Here is a 23,883-nt window from a genome sequence, read left to right as displayed (position 1 = left end):
AAGGCAGTTGTATGTTCCTCCTGCAGAATGTGGGAGGTAAGGGTCGCCAAGAGTGTCCCTGCTGACTGCATCTGCGGGAAGTGCACCCAACTCCAGCTCCTCCAGAACCGCGTTAGGGAACTGGAGCTGGAGCTGGATGAACTTTGGATCATTCGGGAGGCGGAGGGGGTTATTGAGAGGAATTATGGGGAGGTAGTCACACCTCAGGTAAAAGAAGTAGGTAGATGGGTTACCGTCAGGGGAAGGAGAGGGAACCAGCAGGCAGTGCAGGGATCCCCTGTGGCCGTTTCCCTCAACAACAGGTATACCGTTTTGGATACTGTTGCGGGGGACGACTTACCAGGGGTAAGCAATGGGGTACAGGTCTCTGGCACAGAGTCTGTCCCTGTTGCTCAGAAGGGAAGGGGGAAGAGGAGCAGAGCATGTCATTGGGGACTCCATAGTTAGGAGAACAGATAGGAGGTTCTGTGGGAACGAGAGAGACTCACGGTTGGTGTGTTGCCTCCCAGGTGCCAGGGTTCGTGATGTCTCGGATCGTGTTTTTGGGATCCTTAAGGGGGAGGGGGAGCAGCCCCAAGTCGTGGTCCACATAGGCACCAACGACATAGGTAGAAAGAGAGATGGGGATTTAAGGCAGAAATTCAGGGAGCTAGGGTGGAAGCTTAGAGCGAGAACAAACAGAGTTGTTATCTCTGGGTTGTTGCCCGTGCCACGTGATAGTGAAGCGAGGAATAGGGAGAGAGAGGAGTTGAACACGTGGCTGCAGGGATGGTGTAGGAGGGAGGGTTTTGGTTTCCTGGATAATTGGGGCTCTTTCTGGGGTAGGTGGGACCTCTACAAACAGGATGGTCTTCACCTGAACCAGAGGGGTACCAATATCCTGGGGGGGAGATTTGCTAGTGCTCTTCGGGGGGGTTTAAACTAATTCAGCAGGGGAATGGGAACCTAAATTGTAGTTCCAATGTACAGGATGTTGAGAGTAGTGAGGTCAGGGATAAGGTTACAAGGATGCAAGAGGGCACTGGCAAGCAAGAACTTGGTTTAAAGTGTGTCTACTTCAACGCCAGGAGCATCCGGAATAAGGTGGGTGAGCTTGCAGCATGGGTTGGTACCTGGGATCTCGATGTAGTGGCCATTTCGGAGACATGGGTAGAGCAGGGGCAGGTATGGATGTTGCAGGTTCCGGGATTTAGATGTTTCAGTAAGAACAGAGAAGATGGTAAAAGAGGAGGGGGTGTGGCATTGTTAATCAAGGAGAGTATTACAGCGGCAGAAAGGACGTTTGAGGACTCGTCTACTGAGGTAGTATGGGCCGAGGTTAGAAACAGGAGAGGAGAGGTCACCCTGTTGGGAGTCTTCTATAGACCTCCGAATAGTTCCAGAGATGTAGGGGAAAGGATAGCGAAGATGATTCTCGACAGGGGCGAGAGTAACAGGGTAGTTGTTATGGGGGACTTTAACTTTCCAAATATTGACTGGAAATACTATAGTTCGAGTACTTTAGATGGGTCAGTTTTTGTCCAGTGTGTGCAGTTTTCTGACACAGTATGTAGACAGGCCAACCAGGGGCGATGCCACATTGGATTTGGTACTGGGTAATGAACCCGGCCAGGTGTTAGATTTAGATGTAGGTGAGCACTTTGGTGATAGTGATCACAATTCGGTTAGGTTTACCTTAGCGATGGGCAGGGACAGGTATATACCGCAGGGCAAGAATTATAGCTGGGGGAAAGGAAATTATGATGCGATTAGGCAAGATTTAGGATGCGTAGGATGGGGAAGGAAACTGCAGGGGATGGGCACAATCGAAATGTGGAGCTTATTCAAGGAGCAGCTACTGCGTGTCCTTGATAAGTATGTACCTGTCAGGCAGGGAGGAAGTTGTCGAGCGAGGGAGCCGTGGTTTACTAAAGAAGTTGAAGCGCTTGTCAAGAGGAAGAAGAAGGCTTATGTTAGGATGAGACGTGAAGGCTCAGTTAGGGCGCTTGAGAGTTACAAGCTAGCCAGGAAGGATCTAAAGGGAGAGCTAAGAAGAGCAAGGAGAGGACACAAGAAGTCATTGGCGGATAGGATCAAGGAAAACCCTAAGGCTTTCTATAGGTATATCAGGAATAAAAGAATGACTAGAGTTAGATTAGGGCCAATCAAGGATAGTAGTGGGAAGTTGTGTGTGGAATCAGAGGAGATAGGGGAAGCGTTAAATGAATATTTTTCGTCAGTATTTACAGTAGAGAAAGAAAATGTTGTCGAGGAGAATACTGAGATTCAGACTACTAGGCTAGATGGGATTGAGGTTCACAAGGAGGAGGTGTTAGCAATTTTGGAAAGTGTGAAAATAGATAAGTCCCCTGGGCCAGATGGGATTTATCCTAGGATTCTCTGGGAAGCTAGGGAGGAGATTGCAGAGCCTTTGTCCTTGATCTTTATGTCGTCATTGTCGACAGGAATAGTGCCGGAAGACTGGAGGATAGCAAATGTTGTCCCCTTGTTCAAGAAGGGGAGTAGAGACAGCCCTGGTAATTATAGACCTGTGAGCCTTACTTCGGTTGTGGGTAAAATGTTGGAAAAGGTTATAAGAGACAGGATTTATAATCATCTTGAAAAGAATAAGTTCATTAGCGATAGTCAGCACGGTTTTGTGAAGGGTAGGTCGTGCCTCACAAACCTTATTGAGTTTTTCGAGAAGGTGACCAAACAGGTGGATGAGGGTAAAGCTGGGCAGAGAGATGGCAAATGGAGTTTAATGCGGAAAAGTGTGAGGTGATTCACTTTGGAAGGAGTAACAGGAATGCAGAGTACTGGGCTAATGGGAAGATTCTTGGTAGTGTCGATGAACAGAGAGATCTTGGTGTCCAGGTACATAAATCCCTGAAAGTTGCTACCCAGGTTAATAGGGCTGTTAAGAAGGCATATGGTGTGTTAGCTTTTATTAGTGGGGGATCGAGTTTCGGAGCCACGAGGTCATGCTGCAGCTGTACAAAACTCTGGTGAGACCGCACCTGGAGTATTGCGTGCAGTTCTGGTCACCGCATTATAGGAAGGATGTGGAAGCTTTGGAAAGGGTGCAGAGGAGATTTACTAGGATGTTGCCTGGTATGGAGGGAAGGTCTTACGAGGAAAGGCTGAGGGACTTGAGGTTGTTTTCGTTGGAGAGAAGGAGGAGGAGAGGTGACTTAATAGAGACATATAAGATAATCAGAGGGTTAGATAGGGTGGATAGTGAGAGTCTTTTTCCTCGGATGGTGATGGCAAACACGAGGGGCATAGCTTTAAGTTGAGGGGTGATAGATATAGGACAGATGTTAGAGGTAGTTTCTTTACTCAGAGAGTAGTAGGGGCGTGGAACGCCCTGCCTGCAACAGTAGTAGACTCTCCAACTTTAAGGGCATTTAAGTGGTCATTGGATAGACATATGGATGAAAATGGAATAGTGTAGGTCAGATGGTTTCACAGGTCAGCGCAACATCGAGGGCCGAAGGGCCTGTATTGCGCTGTAATGTTCTTCTTAAAAAAAAAGAATTAGGTTGTCATGTTCTGGTAGGACATTTCCGGGTCAGTGTCCCAGAGTCGAATAGTCGGATACCACTCCATGTCTCTCCAGGCAAGGTTGATGGGTAGGCATTCATGGCACTTTCTCTGCAGCAGGCGTCACACAGATCTTTCAGCAAAGGGTGTGCAACAGGTCTACTTGGGTTTTGAAATAGCAGTCTCGCAATAGAAGCTTTCTTGAACACTCAGGAACTCTCAAAACATAAGAGGCAACAGGAATCCTTCCTGAGGCAGAGATTTTTCAGAGATTGGAGGCAATAGGAATCTGCTACCTTTTAAATTGCAGGTCTCAGCAAAGGAGCCTTTCTCCACAGAGAGTATCAACTCCTCTTTTCCTCTCCAGGGGTCTTTTTCTCTCTCCAGGCATAAATTTAAGGTAAGGGGCAGAAGGTTTAGAGGGGATTTGAGGAAAACTTTTTTCAACCAGCGGGTGGTTGGAATCTGGAACATACAGCCTGAAGGGGTGGTACAAGCAGGAACCCTCACAACATTTAAGAAGTATTTAGATGAGCACTTGAAATGCCACAGCATAAAAGGCTATGGGCCAAGTGCTGGAAAATGGGATTAGAATAGATAGGTGCTTGATGGCCGGCACGGACGGTTGTAAAAATCAGCCACCACCTCAAATGTAGAATTTCTTTTTACAAGCGAGGCAAGCCTTCTTTTTCAGGGAGAGGTCTTTTTCTCTGGCCTGCAAAAAACACTGCTGCTCCCTTTCCAGCCTTAAAGGCACACTGCATTCTTCCCCCCAAAAAACTACAGGATCATAATATATTCTCAACCCTTCCACTCACTTTAGTTTCAGGTTTTATTGCTGCCATTAAAGCTACAGCTTGGCCTGCTGTACTCTCCATCAGAGCCCCTTTCTCTGCATTAACTTTGTGTACCCCAACATGTCCCATGGGTTTATTTTGCAACTTCCAGCATTCTGAACAAAGATGTCCCACCTTGTGAATGATAACACTTTGGATTGCGAATCTCACTTCTACTCTCAGCACCTTCCTCGGGAGGTTATGCTTCAGCTACACAGGGCATTGGTGAGACCACATCTGGAGTACTGTGTACAGTACTGGTCTCCTTATTTAAAGAAGGGTGTAAATGCATTGAAGGCAGTACAGAGAAGGTTTACTAGACTAGTACTTGAAATAGGCGGGCTGTCTTATGAGGAAAGATTGGACAGGCTAGGCTTGTATCTGTTGGAATTTAGAAGAGTAAGAGGCGACTTGATTGAAACGTATAAGATTCTGAGGGATCTTGACAGGGTGGATGTGGAAAGGTTGTTTCCCCTTGTGGGAGAATCTAGAACTAGGGGTCACTGTTTAAAAATAAAGGGTCACCCATTTAAGACAGAGATGAGGAGAAATCTTTTCTCTCGGAGGATCGTGAGTCTTTGGAATTCTCTTCCTCAAAAGGCGGTGGAAGCAGAGTCTTTGAACATTTTTAAGGCAGAGGTAGATAGATTCTCGATAAGCAAGGGCGTGGAAGGTTATTGGGGATAGGTGGAAATGTGGAGTAATCAGTTCAGCCATGAACGTATTGAACAGCGGAGCAGTCTCGAAGGGCCGAGTGGCCAACTCCTGCTCCTAATTCGTATGTTCGTATGTAGGATGGGATCCAGGTGTGTTCCCAGCTGTTCCTTCTTATCCCCAGCTGCTTGCCTTTCTTTCACTCTCCCACTTTCCATCCATCTCCGGTTTGTGGGGATACGGACAAAAGGTTTTGGCTTATTCGAGCTCAAAATCATCAGCTTATCTGGGTTTTAAAACTTTCTGGTTCTCTATAAGTTCTCACTACTAGAGGTTCAGGGACCAATTCATATGCATCGAGAATAGCCTTTTTTGCCATCTCGTAATATGCAGAACCCTGTTCGGGAAGCATGGCATAAACTTCATAAGCTCTGCCCATCAACCTGCTTTACATAAGCAGTGTCTAGCTTTCCTTTGACCATTTTTTCCAAAAGAAATGAAAAATGCCTCTATATCCCTTTCCTCAAACTTAGGGAGAGCTTGTATAAATTTAAACAGCTTTTTGTTGGGTCCTGAGCTGGATTCAGATTCTTCCTGACCAGAATTTTCCCTGGAGTTAAGACTACCCTTTGTCTTAGTTCCATCTCTTTTAATTTGAATTCCCTTGCTTCTCTTTCACTTTCTCTCTGAAATGCTTTCTCTTTCTCCCATTCCTCTTCTTCCAATTCAAGTTTTCTTAATTCTTTTTCAGCCTCAAGTTTTGCCATTTCTAACTGAATTTAAGGCAATTCAACTGCATTACCCTCTGACTTACTATCTTCTTCTAATTTTAAACGTTGGGCAATTTCATCAATTATCTCTGATTTTTTAGCATCTGATTTCAATTCCAACCCCAATTGTGCTGCCAAATCTTTCAGTTTCACCTTAGTTAAAGTTGTCAAGTCACTGAGGGACACATTCTCCTCTCCCAGCAAAAGGACTGCAACTGCTAATGCCATTCCGATGGCATAGCCTTTACCTTTATACAAGAAACCTGGTTCCTTTTCTTTCCTTTCAAATTATTACTCCCCTCACAATTATCACATTAGCATTGGAAACAAGAGCCAATTAATATGTTACGACCAAGGTGGGAGTAATGTGCAGTTAATTCAGTCCCACTACTCCACAGGTCATAGCATATTAGTAAAGTTCCCCCAGAAAATAGCCAAATTAAACACTCTATTTGTCCCCCAGAATAAAGCACACCAAACCAGATTTCTTTAAACAACAACAAAATTAACTATTTATTAATAAACTAAGTCTTAAACAATAATGAGATAACTCTATATGTGAAAAGATTCTTTTCAAATGTCTTATTCTTCCTAACCCTCATTCACGCACACATACATTAAAAAAAAGTTATCTGGGAGAAAAGGATGTTTTAGTTTACAACTGTTTCTTAGGCATAAGAAATTAATTAGGTTGTCACGCTCTGGTAGGATATTTCTGGGTTGGAGAGGTTTCCCAGAGTCGAATAGTCGGATGTCACTCAAAATCTCTCCAGGCAAGGTTGATGAACGGTCTGTGATGGTAAGGCGTTCACAGCACTTTGTCTACAGTAGGTGTCACACAGATCTTTCAGCAAAGGGCGTAGCAACAGGTCTGCTTGGGTTTTGAAATAGCAGTCTCACAATAGAAGCTTTCTTGAGTTCTCAGGATCTCTCAAAACATAAGAGGCAACAGGAATCCCTCCTGAGGCAGAGATTTCTCAGAGACTGGAGGCAATAGGAATCTGCTACCTTTTAAATTGCAGGGCTTCCTCTCAGCAAAGGAGCCTTTCTCCACAGAGAGCAGCAACTCCTCTTTTTCTGGGTCTTTTCCTCTCCAGGAGTCTTTTTCACTCTCCAGGGAGACCACAGCCACCACCTCAAATGTAGAATTTATTTTTTATAAGAGAGGCAAGCCTTCTTTTTCAGGGAGGTCTTTTTCTCTGGTCTGCAAAATGTAGGTCCCAGCCAGTTTGTTCTGCCTCCTGCCTGTCCAGTACTGGTCTTTCATAAAGCAAAAGTGAAACTGAACATTTCCCTTGCTGTTGTTTGGAACAGATGTCTTGCAGTATGTCCCATTCAATTCAAATACCAAGTTTCATCATTCAATGTTCACAGAAAATCCTTTTACTCCATCTTTTTTTGAAACACATAGGATTCTAAGCTTTCAAATAAAAATCAAAACTTTTGTGACAGTGGCAATTTTAATGGGACCACCACAGCGAAAAGAAATTAGAGGGATTATTGCTGACACTGCACATAATTTCGAGGATAGTTTAGAGGTGGAATCTGCATCTGGTGAGATATAACCTAAGAACAATAGAACTGGGAACAGGAGTAGGCCATTTGGCCTTTCGAGCCTGTTCTACAATTCAATATGATCTTGTCTGATCTTCTACCTCAACTCCACCTTGTCACACTATACCCATTTTCCTTAATTCCCCGAATACCAAAAAATCTATCAACCTCCATCTTGAATATACTGAATGGCTGAACATCCATGGCTCGTCTGTGTCAGTTCCAGCCATGTCCCTTTTGCTGGATGGTCACTGAATGGCATGAGTGCAGTCATAAGAACATAAGATATAGCAGCAGGAGTAGACGATACTGCACCCCAAGTCTCCTCCACCATTAGATAAGATCGCAGCTGATCTTTGACCTCAATTCCAAAGATTCACAACCCTTAGTAAGACACCTTCTTCCTTTTCTCCTTCTCTACCTGCGGCACTGGGAGCAGAGCCAAGGCTCAGTAATTCTGGCATGCCAGTACTTCACAACACATACTGTCACTCACTTGGTCCCTCACAGCATTTAGACATACAGCAGGAGCAGCTGGTGGTAGCAGAGAAACTCACAGGCTGGAGGGTGAGTTGGTATCTCACCCTGGTAGAGGAGGATGGGGATCAGGGCCTGATGAGACATTCTTTTAAAGGAACAATGCTTTCTGAGCATTAGGCACTGGTGTAGTCACTGGCAACAGTGCCAAGCAATGTGCTGTAGATGGTGGTTCACATGGAGGCCTTCTGTCATCACATATACGTAGCCGTACATAATGATTTCACATCACTGCCACCCATTATGGAGCGTACGGCAACACCAGAGATATTTCGTAGCAGAACCACACTCCCCATGCCCTACAGACAGCCAGTGCTTCTCTCACAGAGACATTAGCATGCAAGGATTCACTGATTTCATTGATGGCAACAGGACTATACTCAACGTTGAGATCGATACGTTTTTGACTCCAAGAGAATCAAAGTATATGAGGATCAGGCGGGCAAGTGGAATTGAGGTCAAAGATCAGCCGCGATCTTATCTAATGGTGGAGGAAACTTGGGGCACAGTATCGTCTACTCCTGCTGCTATATCTTATGTTCTTATGACTGCACTCATGCCATTCAGTGACCATCCAGCAAAAGGGACATGGCTGGAACTGACACAGATGATGGTGGTGTCTCCTGAAACTCCAAACCATCCAGCCCCTTCCACCTGCATAATCTGATGCCTGCACATTTGGCAGAAAGCATGGCCAGTGTCCAGTGTGACATATAATTAATGGACATCACGTAGCTAGCAAGTTGGGGAAGAGAACCATCTCAATTCAAAGGGATTTGCATGCACACAGATTTAAGGCATTTTAGCAGAAAGTGCTTTTGTGGCGGCCTGGAAAGTTAAAGGAGAAAACAGCCCAAAACAAAAGAGAAAGCACATACACTGGCAAGAGCACCTCCTGACCCACACAAACTACCCTCACATGAGGAGGAAGCCCTGAGAATCCATGGAAGGGAGGCTACAGAGAGCGCTAGAGAAATAGGATCATCAGCAGCTCAGGGATTGTCATAACCGTCTGCTGCTCCTCCTGGTCATCCTATTCTCTCATTTGCTTCCTGGCAGCAAAGCAAAATCTAAAGCCCTTATTATAATGCATTTGCAAGTTCAGAGGAAGCATTCTGTATGATTTTTAAAAATTCTTTCATGGGATATGGGCATCACTGGCTAGGAAAGCATTGATTGCCCATTTCTAATTGCCTTTGAGAAGGTGGTGGGGAGTTGCCTTCATGAACCGCTGTAGTCCATAGAGTGTAGGTAATCCCACAGTGCTGTTAGGAAGGGAGTTCCAGGATTTTGACCCAGCGATGTGAAGGAACAGCGATATAGTTTCAAGTCAGGTTGGTGTGTGGCTTGCAGGGGAACTTGCAGGTGGTGGTGTTGCCATGCATCTGCTGCCCTTGACCTTCTAGATGGTAGAGATCATGGGTTTGGAAGGTGCTGTTGAAGGAGCCTTAGTGAGTTGCTGCAGTGCATCTTGTAGATGGTACACACTGCTGCCACTGTGTGTCAGTGGTGGAAGGAGTGAATGTTGTAGGTGGTGGATGGGGTGCCAATCAAGTGGGCTGCTTTGTCGTGGATGGTGTCGAGCTTCTTGAGTGTTGCTGGAGCTGCACCCATCCAGACAAGTGCAGAATATTCCATCACACTCCTGACTTATGCCTTTTGGACAGGCTTTGGGGAGTCAGGAGGCAAGTTACTCACTGCGGATTTCCCAGCCTCTGACCTGATTTTATAGCCACAGTACTAATATGGCTGGTCCAGTTCAGCTTCTGGTCAATGGTAACCCCCAGGATGTTGATAGCTCACCAAATACTCTCATAAACCAACCTGTTAGGTTCCACTTTACAAGTTTCTCTGGTGTGTGTCTTCATGTCCCCATGATGAGGTTTGCAGCACCCAGAAGAGTTTAGAACTATAGCTGGACTGTATTGTAGTATACCCCCAGAGTTATCCAGGTACCTGAAGTGCAACTTTAACAGTCCAATGGTGTACTCAATGATTACTTGCACCTCATTTTACCTGTGTTCAGCTGGTATCCATGATATTTGCAAGGAAACCAGAGTGGAGATAAGAATTTTTTTAAAACATTAAGTTAAGATCTGGAATGCCTGAAAGGGTGGCAGAAGGAGATTCATTAGTAACTTTCTAAAGGGAATTAGATATCTACTTGAAAATGAATAATTTACAGTGCTATGGGAAAGAGCAGGGTAGTGGGATTAATTGAATAGCTCCTTCAAAGAGCTGGCACTCACACGATGTGTCAAATGGCCTCTTTCTGTGTTATATATGATTCAGTGCTTTTACTGCAGTGGTGTCATTTGACTTGGCTGTTCCACTTCCCTAATAATAGGATGCACTTTTCCCTTCATTCTCCTCAGCACAGGGATAACCCTCATACGAATAGGGTGGGGCTTCTACTATGTCATTGTGCAGCATTTTGCACAACCCCTACCATAAGATCATGCAGGTCAAAGGAATGATCTCTGGAAATGCACACGATGCTGCCATTTTGAGATGGCCTGCTGTTCGGCGACACCGACCAGGTGAAGGGCTGAATTGTGGAGAATCCGTAGTTCTTATGGCAGAGAAAAAGGAGCAGAGGCCCGGAATGCAAAACATCTCTTCCTTTGCACCCCAAAGAAGTAAGCTGTGCGCCCAACCCCACTCAGATCAGGGGAACTGACAGGTGGTGGCATTCATATAGTGCCTTTAACGTAGTGAAACATCCCTAGATGCTTCATAGGAGCATTAACAGACAATTATTGACACTGAGCCGAAGAAGCAAAGTAAATTCCCATACTTGCCCCTTTTGTTCCTGGAGTAACAGTGAAACAACATACTTTTCCATCTGTAAATGAACAATGGACTTGGATGCTGGAGCCTTATAACACTCACGTCATTAACATTAAACAAGTCCACCGTCATTCCGAATTTCATCTTATCCTACAAATCATACAAGAACACATTTGAAAAAAATTGTAACTCAACTGGTGATACAACTGATTTGATTTCTCACTTTTTCTATTGTTATAAAAGACCAGAACTGAGCTTTTGAGAAATCTACAATTTTGGGATCAAACCTGAATTTAATTAGCATTGCACGAGCACTTACTGAGCTTGCCTGAATATTTACTGCTTCTGTACCTACATCCAATAATTTGCTGCATCATGTCCCTGGTAAACTGCTCAGTTCATCGCATAGCTGTGGCTTTCATTGGATCAATTTTTACACCATCAGTCAAACTCTCAGTGAAATCAAAGTATGTACCATAATTACACAAAGAAAGATGTCAATTGTATCCTGCGCAAACATTATCCATTGATTTACTCTCATCTTCAAAATAAAATCAAAAATGCTGCAGGCTTTAGATAATTGTGTATCTGAACATCATCAGCTAAAAATCTCTGAGTTGCCTCACTGTATGGGAAATGTTATGTAATGTAGGCAAGCACACTTTGCAAACAGCAAAATCCCACCAACAGCAACGAGATAAATGACTAAGGGGAAAAAGGTTTTTTTGGGTGTTGTTTGAGGGAGGAATGTTGATTAGGACACCACAAGGACTCTAATTCAGTGGGATTTTCAACATTCACCCAAATAACCAGAAACAAGAAGTGGATGTCCCTCCGTACTATATTGGGGTATCTGTGTAGATGTGCTTTAGTCTTTGAGCAGGATTTGAAACTTTATGACTGAAGAGTTGCGACTGTTATCAACTGAACCAAGTTGAGGATCCGTAGGATGCATGTTTTATTTTCACTTCTGGAACTAAGTATAACTTTTTTTTTTAAAAAGAGATATGTAAATATTTCTCATATAGTATATAAAAATTATTCTGGTTTTCCACCCCCCCTCCCGCTTCTGAAATTGCTAATGTCAGCTGCGGCACAAATCCACAAGCACCCTGCTATTCCTCATCAGCCTGGTCATAAGTGTTGGAATAGAATAGAATTCCCATAGTATTTGAAAAAATCATTTTTAATTCTCATTTCTTAAAACACTTGACCCGAATACACTGCATGCTAATAGCTCATGGATAAAAAAAGATTGTAAATTAGTAATTATTAACACTACATGGAACATTTTGTTCATTAAATAACAAACCCACAGTTGGCAGGCTGCTTCCTGACAAAATGTTCCTTATATCACTAACAGCTGAACCAGATGTAAAACCTGATTCAATCAAGGCGTTGAGTATTTAGCAACAAAGTCCACAGGAAACAAAATACACCATGTGAGAGGTTTTTTAGATTAGATTATAGATTAGATTAGAGATACAGCACTGAAACAGGCCCTTCGGCCCACCGAGTCTGTGCCGAACATCGGCCACCCATTTATACTAATCCTACACTAATCCCATATTCCTACCAAACATCCCCACCTGTCCCTATATTTCCCTACCACCTACCTATACTAGTGACAATTTATAATGGCCAATTTACCTATCAACCTGCAAGTCTTTTGGCTTGTGGGAGGAAACCGGAGCACCCGGAGAAAACCCACGCAGACACAGGGAGAACTTGCAAACTCCACACAGGCAGTACCCGGAATCGAACCCGGGTCCCTGGAGCTGTGAGGCTGCGGTGCTAACCACTGCGCCACTGTGCAGTGGTCAATACTTGATCAAAAACAATCAGAATCTGAATCTCTATTATTATCTGGCTGACACAAAGGCTGAGAGAAACTCCGACTAATTAAAGAAACAGATAAACAGCAGCAAGGGCAACTAACAGAGCCATGAGCTTCAGCAGCATTGGCAAAGAAGCTTCTTGCTGACTCAGTGACCACACGTGTTTCGGCTGGTTTGACGGTGCATTCCCACTATGTTAGGATGGTTTCCTGAGCTTTTGGCCATTTTCCAGGCCCAGACAGTTGAAACTGGTATGGTGAGCAGGGGCCGAAGAAAACCTCAAATGGCAACTTTGGATCACTGAAGAGCTGCTTCATGTTGGGCTTCACAGCAATCAGTTGAGCTAATTCATCCATATAGGGTATACAATCAACTTGAATAGTGTGTCTTTGGGAGTTGATATACCTTATAGAGAGGGAGAGTGTGTGTGTGAGAGAGAGAGTGAGTGAGTGTGGGTGTGTGTGTGTGAGTGTGGGTGTGTGAAAGAGAGAGAGAGAGAGCAAGAGAGAACGAAAGAGGGAGAGAACCTTTTTAAAAAATCAAATTTTTGCCTCAAATTTTCAAGCTCCACTTTGCTGCAGGACACAGTCTTGTGCTTTTACAGAGATGCTGGCAGCTTTCAATGCAGTGGGTGTTCTTGCTGTGTGAGCTTTGACAATGAATGTCAAGCAAGGTATTACAGTCAAGCTCAACCCCTAACCTCACTCAATGTACACACAGACACACATTTTCGACCAAGTGCACTGGAAAGTGAGCAAAAGCATTTTCCATTAGCTTTTGTTTCTACTGCCGCTCTGCTTCAGATCAACAAACTCAGTGCCATCTAGGGATCAAACAAGGGAATATCCTTGTCTGTGTGGCTTAGCACTACACCCTGCAGTGCACATATCCCTTACTGGCCACTGTGGAAGCTTGGAAGGGAGGGAGGGAGACAAAGCAGGAAACTACAGGCCAGTTAGCTTAACATCTGTCAGAGGGAAAATGTTAGAAGCTATTATTAAAGACGTTATAGTAGGGCACTTAGAAAAATTTAAGGTAATCAGGCAGAGTCAACATGGTTTTGTGAAAGGGAAATCATGTTTAACCAATTTATTGGAGGTCTTTGAAGGAGTAACATGTGCTGTGGATAAAGGGGAACCACTGGATGATAAGGTGCTACATCAAAGGTTATTGCAGAAAACAAAAGCTTATGGTGTATGGGGTAACATATTGGCATGGATAGAAGATTGGCTAGCTAACAGGAAACAGAAGGTAGATATAAACGGGTCACTTTCTGGTTGGCAAGATGTAACAAGTGGTGTGCCACAGGGATCAGTGCTGGGACCTCAAGTTTTTACAATTTATATCAATAATTTGGATGAAGGGACCGAAGGTATGGTTGATAAATTTGCTGATGACACAAAGATAGGTAGGAAAGTAACTTGTGAAGAGGACGTAAGGAGGCTACAAAGGGATATAGATAGGTTAAGTGAGTGGGCAAAGATTTGGCAAATGGAGTATAATGTGGGAAAATGTGAAACTGTCCACTTTGGCAGGAAGAATAAAAAAGAAGCATATTATCTAAATGGTGAGAGATTGCAGAGCTCGGAGATGCAGAGGGATCTGGGTGTCCTAGTGCATGAATTGCAAAAGTTTAGTATGCAGGTACAGGAAGTATTTCAGAAAGATAATAGAATGTTATCATTTATTGCAAGGGGAATTGAATACAAAAATAGGGAGGTTATGCTTCAGCTGTACAGGGCATTGGTGAGACTGCATCTGGAGTCCTGTGTACAGTATTGGTCTCCTTATTTAAGGAAAGATGTAAATGCGTTGGAAACATTTCAAAAAAGGTTTACTAGGCTAATACTTAGAATGGACAGGTTGTCTTATGAGGAAAGATTAGACAGGCTAGACTTGTATCTGCTGGACTTTAGAAGAATAAGAGGTGACTTGACTGAAACATAAGATTCTGAGGAGTCTTGACAGGATGGATATGGAAAGGATGTTTCCCCTTGTGGGAGAATCTAGAACTAGGTGTCATGTTTAAAAATAAGGGGTCACCCATTTAAGACCGAAATGAGGAGAAATTTTTTCTCTGAGGGTTGTGAGTCTTTGGAACTCTCTTCCTCGAAAGGTGGTGGAAGCAGAGTCTTTGAATATTTGTAAGGCAGAGGTAGATAGATTCTTGATAAGCAAGGGGGTGAAAGGTTATCGGGGGTAAGCAGGAATATAAAGTTGAGGTTACAATCAGATCAGCCATGATCTTATTGAATGGTGGAGCAGGCTCGAGGGGCCGAGTGGTCTGCTCCTACTCCTAATTCATATGTTTGTATGTTCACACACAAACCTTAATGGTACAGTTCTCAATATTAATGAGTGGATCTCCCATGCCTTACTTGTAGTGAGCCAGAAGAATTTGCCTTTTTTATTGCAATAGGGATGTTTATAGCAGGGAGGGGACAGTACTTAAGCCAGTGATTTCAACGGTTGACATAAATCACATTCCATTTATATTTAAATCTATTGTGACTTTTCCTGATGCATTGGAGATTGAGTTCCATAACCATCCATTATTCTGTGAAAACCATAATGGAGTGGTCTTTTACTTCTTTACCATTTTTTCAAAGAAAATATTTTAATTTATCTTCTTTAAAGCTGATTGAACACAGCAAGATGTTGTATGAGATCCACATATTGAAGGTGGGTATCAAAGTCCTATCAGGCAAATAGTCAGAAGTCCTGAGCAGTGACACATGCGCCCCCTCTGGTCCACCTGCTGCACCCTGCCCCCACTTCCCCACCCACTGTTCAATGCTGGCACCACCTGGCTGGCCTCGAGCTATCTGCATACCTCATGTGGGCAACAGACACACAGGATAGATACCATCAGTTTTGCCCCGAGACTGTGGCTGGTTGTTTTCCACAGGTTCTGCTCTGGCTGGCCCCTGCCAATTCACCCACCCACCCACTTGCTGACATGGATGCAATCTGATGAAAGATTGGCTCTGTCCCTAACCAGGTGGTGCATCACATGACTTCCCATCTCTTTCCCTCACCTATGAGCAGGTAAAACACATGAACACGAGCACACTCTACCCTTTCACTTTTTTTTTTCTTATTCTTTCCTCTCCTATCTGCCCTCAACAATGTCCCACCATACTGTTCCCCTAACAGCACATTATTTTAGACTGATTTAACCCCTTGCTATTTGAGGCCAGCCAGGTGGCATGGAACTATGATTGGAGTGGGTGCGAGCATAGATCAAAGGCAACAGGCACAGGAGTGACCCGCCTCTTGGGCAGATTTCCATGCATCTAGGGATATCAGCAGCCATGGTGGCAAGCCCAGCGTAGGGCACATAATCTTCATGAGTATTACGCGAGGAACCTCACCCAGAGGGACAGGTCCTAGATGCTAGGTTTGTTTTGTGATTTTATTCCCCCAAGGTCTTCATTAAGTTCCACCGCCATTAACAAACAAAAAGTGCCGGGGTGGGGGGGGAAATGAAGCTTTCAACAACATTTAGTAAAACGTAATAAAGACACTGGCCAGAATTTAATGCCCCATCTGCTCCCCTCACAAGGGAGCTGGCTGAGAGGCTTGGGGGGGCGTAAAATCGAGTGGGAGGTGGGGTGGGGGGGGGGGGGGGGGGTGCCATGCCTGTTGCCTAACTGCAACTGTTGCTATTTTACCTGTGGCGCGGGAGCTGAGAAACAGCCCGACTACCTCAGGTCAATTGAGACCCTTAATGGCCAATTAATTGCTACTTAAGGGCCTCCTCCCACCAACGCTGGTATCTTAACAGCGGCAGACGGACATTTCAGCATCTGAGAAGCACCCAGAAATACTTGGGGGCCTCCCTGCAAGCTGGGGCCCTCCTGATCGGGCACCTTGTATCCCATAGAGGCCCCCTTCAGCAGCACAGGCTGCCCTCCCGCCCTGCTCTCAGTCTCCCACCCCACTTGCCAGGGCCCAGTCAATTGTCCCCGGTGAGGCCTGAACCCCACTTACATTTTTGGAGGCCGGCATCCATTGCCCTCTTCTTGCTGGGTTTAGTCCCACCAGTGGCCACCACACTCGGGGCAGATGGCCCGACCGAGGCCATTTAAAGCCACAATGTAAAATTCTGGCCAGTGAATTAATAGGGGATATAAAATTGATTATCTTCAGTATCGATGTGTAAAATACATACCCATAGAATTGAAAAGCAAAGTTATCGTAACTTTGTGTAGCACCTTCGTTGAACCACATTTAAGAGTACTGTGAGCAGTCTGGTCTCTATATTATGAAAAGGATATAGAGACCGGAGAAGGTGCAAAAAAAAAGACACACAAGAATGATACCAGAACTGAGTGTATGTAATTATCAGGAAGTCTGAACAGGCTAGGGCTCTTTTCTCTAGAAAAGAGAAGGCTGAGGGGTGACCTGATAAAAGGTCTTTAAGATTATGAAAGGGTTTGACTAGGGAATAAGTTTCTATTTGTGGAGAAGTCTAAAACTGGAGGACATAAGAAAGTCACTAATAAATCCTATAGGGAATTTAGGAGAAACTTCCTTACCCAAAGAGTGGTTAGAATGTGGGACACACTGCCACAAGAAGTAGATGAGGGCAAGTAACACAGATCCATTTAAAGGGAAGCTAGATAAACAAATGAGGGAGAAGGGAATGGAAAATTATGCTGTAGGGTTCAATGACGAGGGATAGGAGGAGGCTTGTGTGGAGCATAAACACTGTTATAGACCAGTTGGGCCAAATGGCCTGTTTCAGTGCTGCAAATTCTATATAATATTATACCTTTAGGCCATTTTTTCTTTCTTCTCCAATATCTCTGCCATCATGGTGCTGACAGAAGGCAGTTTAGCCAAACTTGTAAAATGAAATACAAAATTAAGGAGAACGTTGTTCCACACAGGGAATCAGGTTTACCTCATCAATATTGTAAAAAATAAATGTAGTTCTGTCTTTCACAGAAATTAGTACATTTTAGCTTACTGTTTTACCTGTGATTGAATCACCAGAAATTTATATAAAGGCAGGGATTAATTATGTCTTAACGGCCCTCTTCGAATTCACTTCATCAACTGAGTTTTTTTTTAAATTAAGAAACTGGTGTGAAGGGCCAAAGTCCATGGTGCAGGACAAACTGGAGTTGAAAAGTAAAAGAGAGATTGAGATAAATTGGAATGTAGCGATTGAGTGCCAGAGAACTTGAATTTTAAAAGTCTGATAATCCTAGGAAGACATTAAGCCATTCTATAGTTTGGATCAGCTCAAAAAGAGTAAGCTGCAGCAGGGTGCAATGACTGCTGGCAAGGCTCTATCAATCATCCATGTTTATTTCCCCCTCAATTTCCCTCTAGAAGTTGCTGACTATTGCAAGTCCTCTGCAACTTCAACCAGAGGGGAATTCTTCATGTGTGATGCGGGACAAGTGATGGTCAGTGGGCTACTTGGTAGGCCAACAAGGTCACCTCAATATCGTTCTTTGTCAGCATCCACGCACTGTCTTTCCTGAACTCTCCACCAGTTAGCAATCCGGAGCAGGAGCTTTTGATTAATTGTTTCCCTGCCAGTTTGGGGCCATTTGCATTCCGCAATTGAGAAGGCAAAGAAAAACACAACCAAAGAGATTAAGCTTAATGCAGCACCTGCTGGGGACTAAACCGGGGACCTTCTGGTCTTTGCGGCTCAGTATCTGACAGGCCATTTGAAAAGTTGTAGTAAGTCATCTTCACCTTGGCAACAAGAAATTTACATAATGACATCACTTCAGCAACACACCTCACTATTAATTAGATTAGTCTGTTCAGGTCTATGGAAAGCACATGCAAATTCTTAATGCTTTTTACCCTTCGCTTTTATTTTAAGTGTCCTCATACCTTTAAAAACTCTGGTACCCCTACGTGTCTGAAGTTCAGATACTGGCATAATGGCTCCTAATGGCTGGACAAGCCCAATGGCGGCCAAAGCTGGCTGCTCCAGCTTAGATGGAAAGATGTATTTGTAGAGAGAAACATGGTTTTTGTTGATTTTAACAACAGACTCATCCAGAAATGTTGCAAAAATAACTGATATCTTCCATTGTGCTATCTTCAAAGATGGCAGCAGTTTCAGTAAATCGTCTCACATTAGGTTTTACAAGTACAGTTTCTGATCTAACGCGATTTGGTAAATCATCATTGACCATTGGGGTAACACCCCCATCAATAATGTCTGGAGTATGTTATTGTTATCAACATTTCTGAAATTACAGTCCAGGTTTACCAAATATCTTATCAAATGGCAGGATCAGCGAATGTACAAATATTGCCAGGTAAATGATGGGCAATTACAAAAGAGCAAAGGAACTTAGTCATTGGAGATCGCCAGAGAGGAGGTTCCCTTCATGTTATTTCCCCCAGGCACTGAAAACCCAGGTGGTGTGAAGAGCATAGACTTAATGCTACCACATAGGGAAGGACGGAAATTGGAAGAGTATAGATCTGAAACCGAGGTGGTCACTTAGATGGAGTGTACGGTAAGGTATGACACATGTTCTGCACTCTCACTGCTGACCACCAGCCCTGGCGAAGTAACCGATTTAACTGAAATACAACTTGAGTTGGGAAATCAAATGGCTGCACCTGCTTTGGTGAAAGATAAAACTATCACAAGCCTAATATTTTTAAAACAGGAACATACTCTTAAGGTAATTGAGTTTATCTGATCACTGCCTGATCCACAGAGAAAATGAAAATTACCAGGTTCAATTCCCACCTTGTGCTGAATTTGCTTGATCTGAGCTATGGAAAAGTAAAAATTGGTCAGGATTCCTGTTCCTGTTGGAAATAGGCATATGCAAGTATTATGGGGATAGGCCTGGCCTTACCTACAATGTATCCATGATTCTTGGTATTAAAGGGCATTCAGGATGTAAGGAACTCTACCCCAGAAAGCAGTTAATGTCCTCAAGAGAGGGAAAATAGGTAAGAAAAATAATTAAGAAAGTAATTGGGAGAATGAGCTGGAGGCTGAGACACCACAAAAAGCAACATAAAATTATGTCATTAATTGCTAAAAAAAAATCTGTTCCAATAACAACTTGCATTTATATAGCACCTTTAATGTAGTAAAATGCCCAAAGTAGTTCCTAGGAGCATTATCAGACAAAATTTGACACTGAGCCATAAAAGGAGATAGTGGCCCAGATTTTACATTAAGAATTACAGTGAAACTATCAGCATTCACCGTTGTTACGGTATAACTCGGACACCAACCTCTGGCCTCTGCATCAGCACAGTTAAACACAGAAATCAGGAAGTTGTTGCCTGATTTGCCCTGCTCCCCCACAAGTTGCGCTATACCAAAAGATTTGGCATTAAAACAGATGAACTTCGGGCATGATACTTGCCCACAAGATACAGACTAAATGCACCAGACAAAAGGTAGGGCTTGTGCATTCAGGTGTAAGTGAACTTATAACAGTCTGATAAGTCTTCATTACTGCCAAATAACTTCCCTGACACTGAAAATTTATTTTTACAGGTATGGAGATTGACTCCTTCAAATTTTAGTTATTGTTGGAGATCTTAAAAAATTGAATTTTAAAAAATATTTCTTTTGGTCTTTTATCTCTCTTTTTCTCTCAATCTCATTTTTCTTTCCCTCTCTATTTCTCTTTCTGTATATGATTTTAGATGGAATTGATTATTTGAATTGACACTTCCTGGTTTCAACTTTGCATGTCTCAGTGAGGATTCTTCAATTTGATTGGTTGACAAGACACGCTGTTCACACGTGCCACAGATCTCATGTGGAGGGCGCCACGCTGAAAAAGATGTCTCAGAACTGCAAGGTGCCATACAAACGTCCACGGAAACTCTGTGGGCAGTTGTAAGCATAATGAATGGCGAGCACTGTTCTCTCGTCACTGACCGTGAAATCTGGGCCATTAGGATAGGTCACCAAAAGCTTGGTCAAAGAGGTAGGTTTCAAGATGCAAATTAAAGGAGAGCGATAGCTGCTCCACAAAGCTTCAGTCTCCTACAACAGAATGTTGCTGGGTATTACAGACCTGTGGCTAGGCTGTAGGCTGAAGTTTGCATGATTGAATCGACTGCTCAGGCCCCTTTCAGCAAATCAGGCAATAATAGTTGAAGGCAAAAAGTGATAAATGCGACAGTTAAACAGCATGTCCCCAGGGAATCCTCTTTCATCCACACGGTTTATTATCCAGGCACCTCTTCTCGTACTCAGAAATACCTACAGGACATTTCAAGAACATAAGGACAGTAAGTTTTAAAAGCTGCCCCATGTACGTGCACAGGTAAACACCAATACTGTATCTGTTTCAGGTATTTCAAATTATTAAGTAGTTCGATAGGGTAGATGTAGAGAAGATGTTTAACTTTGAGGTTATGAAGCAATTTGTAAACAAGGATGATAATCTTAAAATCAAGGCATTCCGTAACTGGGAGTCAATGTACGTCAGTGAGTATATGGGTGAACAGGACTTGGTGTGAGTTAGGATAAGGACAGCAGAGCTTTTGATGACCTCAAGTTTACAAAGGGTAAAATGTGGGAAGCTGGCCAGCAGAGCATTGGAATAGTCAGGTCTAGAGGTAACAAAGGCATGATGAGGATTTCAGCAGCAGATGAGCTGAAGCAAGGGCAAAGTCGGACGATGTTATGGGGTGAAAATAGGTAATCTTGGTGATGGTGCGGAGATGTGGTTAGAAGCTCATCTTGGTGTTAAATATGACACCAGGGTTGCAAACAGTCTGGTTCAGCCTCAGACAGTTGCCAGGGAGAGGGATGGAGTCACTGGCTAGGGAATGGAGTTGTGGCAGGGGCTGAAGACAAGGCTTAATCTTACCAATATTTAGTTGAAGGAAATTTCTGCTCCTCCAGTACTGGATGTCATTCAAGCAGTCTGACAATTTAGAGACAATGGAGAAGTTGAGAGAGGCAGTGGTGAGGTAGAGGTGGGTGTTGCGGGTGCATATGTGGAAACTGACTCCGTGCTTTTGGATGATGTTACCCAGGGGCAGTATGCGGATGAGAAATAAGAGGTGACCGAGGATAGATCCTTGGGGGACACCAGAGGTAATGATATGAGAGCAGGAAGAGAAGCTGTGTTTCTGGCTATGATTATATAGATAGGAATGGAATGCAGTGAGAGCAGTCTCAACCAGCTGGATGACAGTGGAGAGGCGTTAGAGAAGGATGGTGTGGTCGACTGTGTGAAAGGCTGCAGACAGGCTGAGAATGACAAGGAGGGATAGTTTACCTTTGTCACAGTCACATAGTATGTCCTTTGTGACTTTATTAAGAGCTGTTTCGGTACTGTGGAAGGGAAGGAAGGATTGGAGGGATTCAGACATGGGGTTTGGGAGGCAACAACATGTTCAAGGACTTTGGAGAGGAAAGGGAAGTTGGAGGTGGGGTGGTACTTTGCCAGGATGGAAAGGTCAAGGGTTGTTTTTTTTGAGAGGGGTGAGGATGGCAGATTTTAAGGAGAAGGGGGCAGTACCTGTGCAGACAGAACCATTAACAATATTAGCCAACATGGGAGCCAGGAAGCAAAGTTTGGTGGTCAGAGGTTTAGTGGGAATAGAGTCAAGGGAGCAGGAGGTTGGCCTCATGGACAAGATGAGCTTGGGAAGGGCATGAGGGAGATAGGAGAAAAACTACAGAAAGATGCAAGCTCAGGGCTAGGGCAATGGGGAATCGGAGAGGAAGCTTGGCCTGGTGGGCTAGGCGAAGGAAGAGAAGTGGCAGAGGCACTCAATCTTAGTGGTAAGATGTCCATGAGCTTCTTACACTTCTTGATGGTGAGGGTGGAGGAAACAAGGCAGAGGCATTTAAGAAGTAGAGAAAAGAAGCCAGGGGTTATATTTGCTTTCCAGGATGATCCTGGAATAGTAAGAAGTTTTGGCAGACAAGAACAGGGCCCAATAGTGCTTCATGTGGTCCAGCCAGTTCGGTCGGTGAATGACTAAACCAGTTGTCCGAAATATCCATTCAAGTCTTCGTTCCCTGGACTTAAGGGAATGGAGATGAGGGCTGTATCACGAATGAGCAGGGTGAGAAAGAGTAGTGGTTTTAATGAGGACTAGGGCATCAAAGTTGGAGGTGAGGGTGTGGTTGAGCTGATGGATAGCTGAAGAAATGTTGTGATGAATGGAGGGTCAAGGCTAGGCTGTTGAGATTTTGAAAATGTAGTTGTAAGTGAATTGGGAGACAGTTTTTTTTCCAATGGTGGACATAGAGGGAAGTAGGAACTGGATAACAAACTGTCCTTATCTTTTAACCTGCTGCTCATTTCTATCATTTTCTGCTTTTATTTCAAGTTTCTTGCATTTGCAGTATTTTTTCCTTTTGATCTCTAAACCTGGGCAACTCCTACAATCCTTACTCTCCTGAATCTGAATAAATGATAGATGCTTTGTTGCACTTTGCGAGTGTACGGTAGAGTGAACGCAAAATGAGCAGTCATTTTAGCTCCTACTTTCTATCACACTTGATAGAGAGTTTTAGCTTCCAATGGTTTCTCTTAGTATTTTAGCACTGGAGTCTGTATTTTCCATTAGTACACACAATGGTTAGATCACATCTGGAGTATGGTGTACAGTTCTGAGCACCACACCTTGGCAATTATATATTGGCTTGGATGGAGTGCACCGCAAATTCACCCGAATGTTACCAGGGCTCCAAGCGACGTTCCTTTTAATTTCTTTTCGCTGTGCACATCCCATTTGTTGCACTGCACTGTCCCTTTAAGAATGTCATGCAGCCATGCAGTGTGCATCTTAAAAGGACAGCTGCTTGTGTGCAGCAGCACATTCCGATTGCTGTGTGGCTGCAAACCCACGCAGCTTAGAGATACCCCTGGCTCCAAGAGTTAAATTATGAAGTAAGATTACATAAACTGGCCTTGTGATTTGATTGAGATATTTAGGATTTTGAAAGGAATTGATGGGGTAGACAGAGAGAATTTTTTCTGCTAGTGGGGGAGGCTAGGACAAGGGGGCATAAATCCTAAAATTAGAGCCAGGCCATTCAGGAGAGAAGTTTGGAAACACTTCTTCACGCAAAGGGTGGTAGAAGTGGGTCATGGAACTCTTCCCACCATTCCCCCACCCCCCCCCAAAAAAAGATGCCAGCTCAAATAAGAATTTAGAAACAGAGATCGATAATTTTTTGCTAGATGAGGGTAAAAAAGGAAATGGAGCCAAGGCAGGTGATGGAGTTAAGAAAGGAACAACCATGATCTCATGGTGGAACTCGCTCAAAGGGCTGAATGGCCTACCCTTGTTCCTGTGTAACTGTCCACTGTTATTTGCTGTCACATTATGAGTGTCATTGTTTGCTTTGCAGCCTTCTGCCACGTGACTAGAAGGGAGGTGGAAAAGAGA

The 23,883-nt window shown here is 43.8% G+C and overlaps 1 pseudogene; it reads right to left on the bottom strand.

Moving 5' to 3' along the window:
• Window positions 1–12,568: 12,568 nt before the first annotated feature.
• Window positions 12,569–23,883, bottom strand: part of LOC137373229 (flavin-containing monooxygenase 5-like) — a 55,539-nt pseudogene continuing 44,224 nt past the window's right edge.

Source organism: Heterodontus francisci, chromosome 8 (genome assembly GCF_036365525.1).
Source record: "Heterodontus francisci isolate sHetFra1 chromosome 8, sHetFra1.hap1, whole genome shotgun sequence".
Classification (NCBI taxonomy): Eukaryota; Metazoa; Chordata; class Chondrichthyes; order Heterodontiformes; family Heterodontidae; genus Heterodontus; species Heterodontus francisci.
Note: the sequence above shows the minus strand (reverse complement) of the source record. Positions and strands in the feature narration are given on the sequence as shown.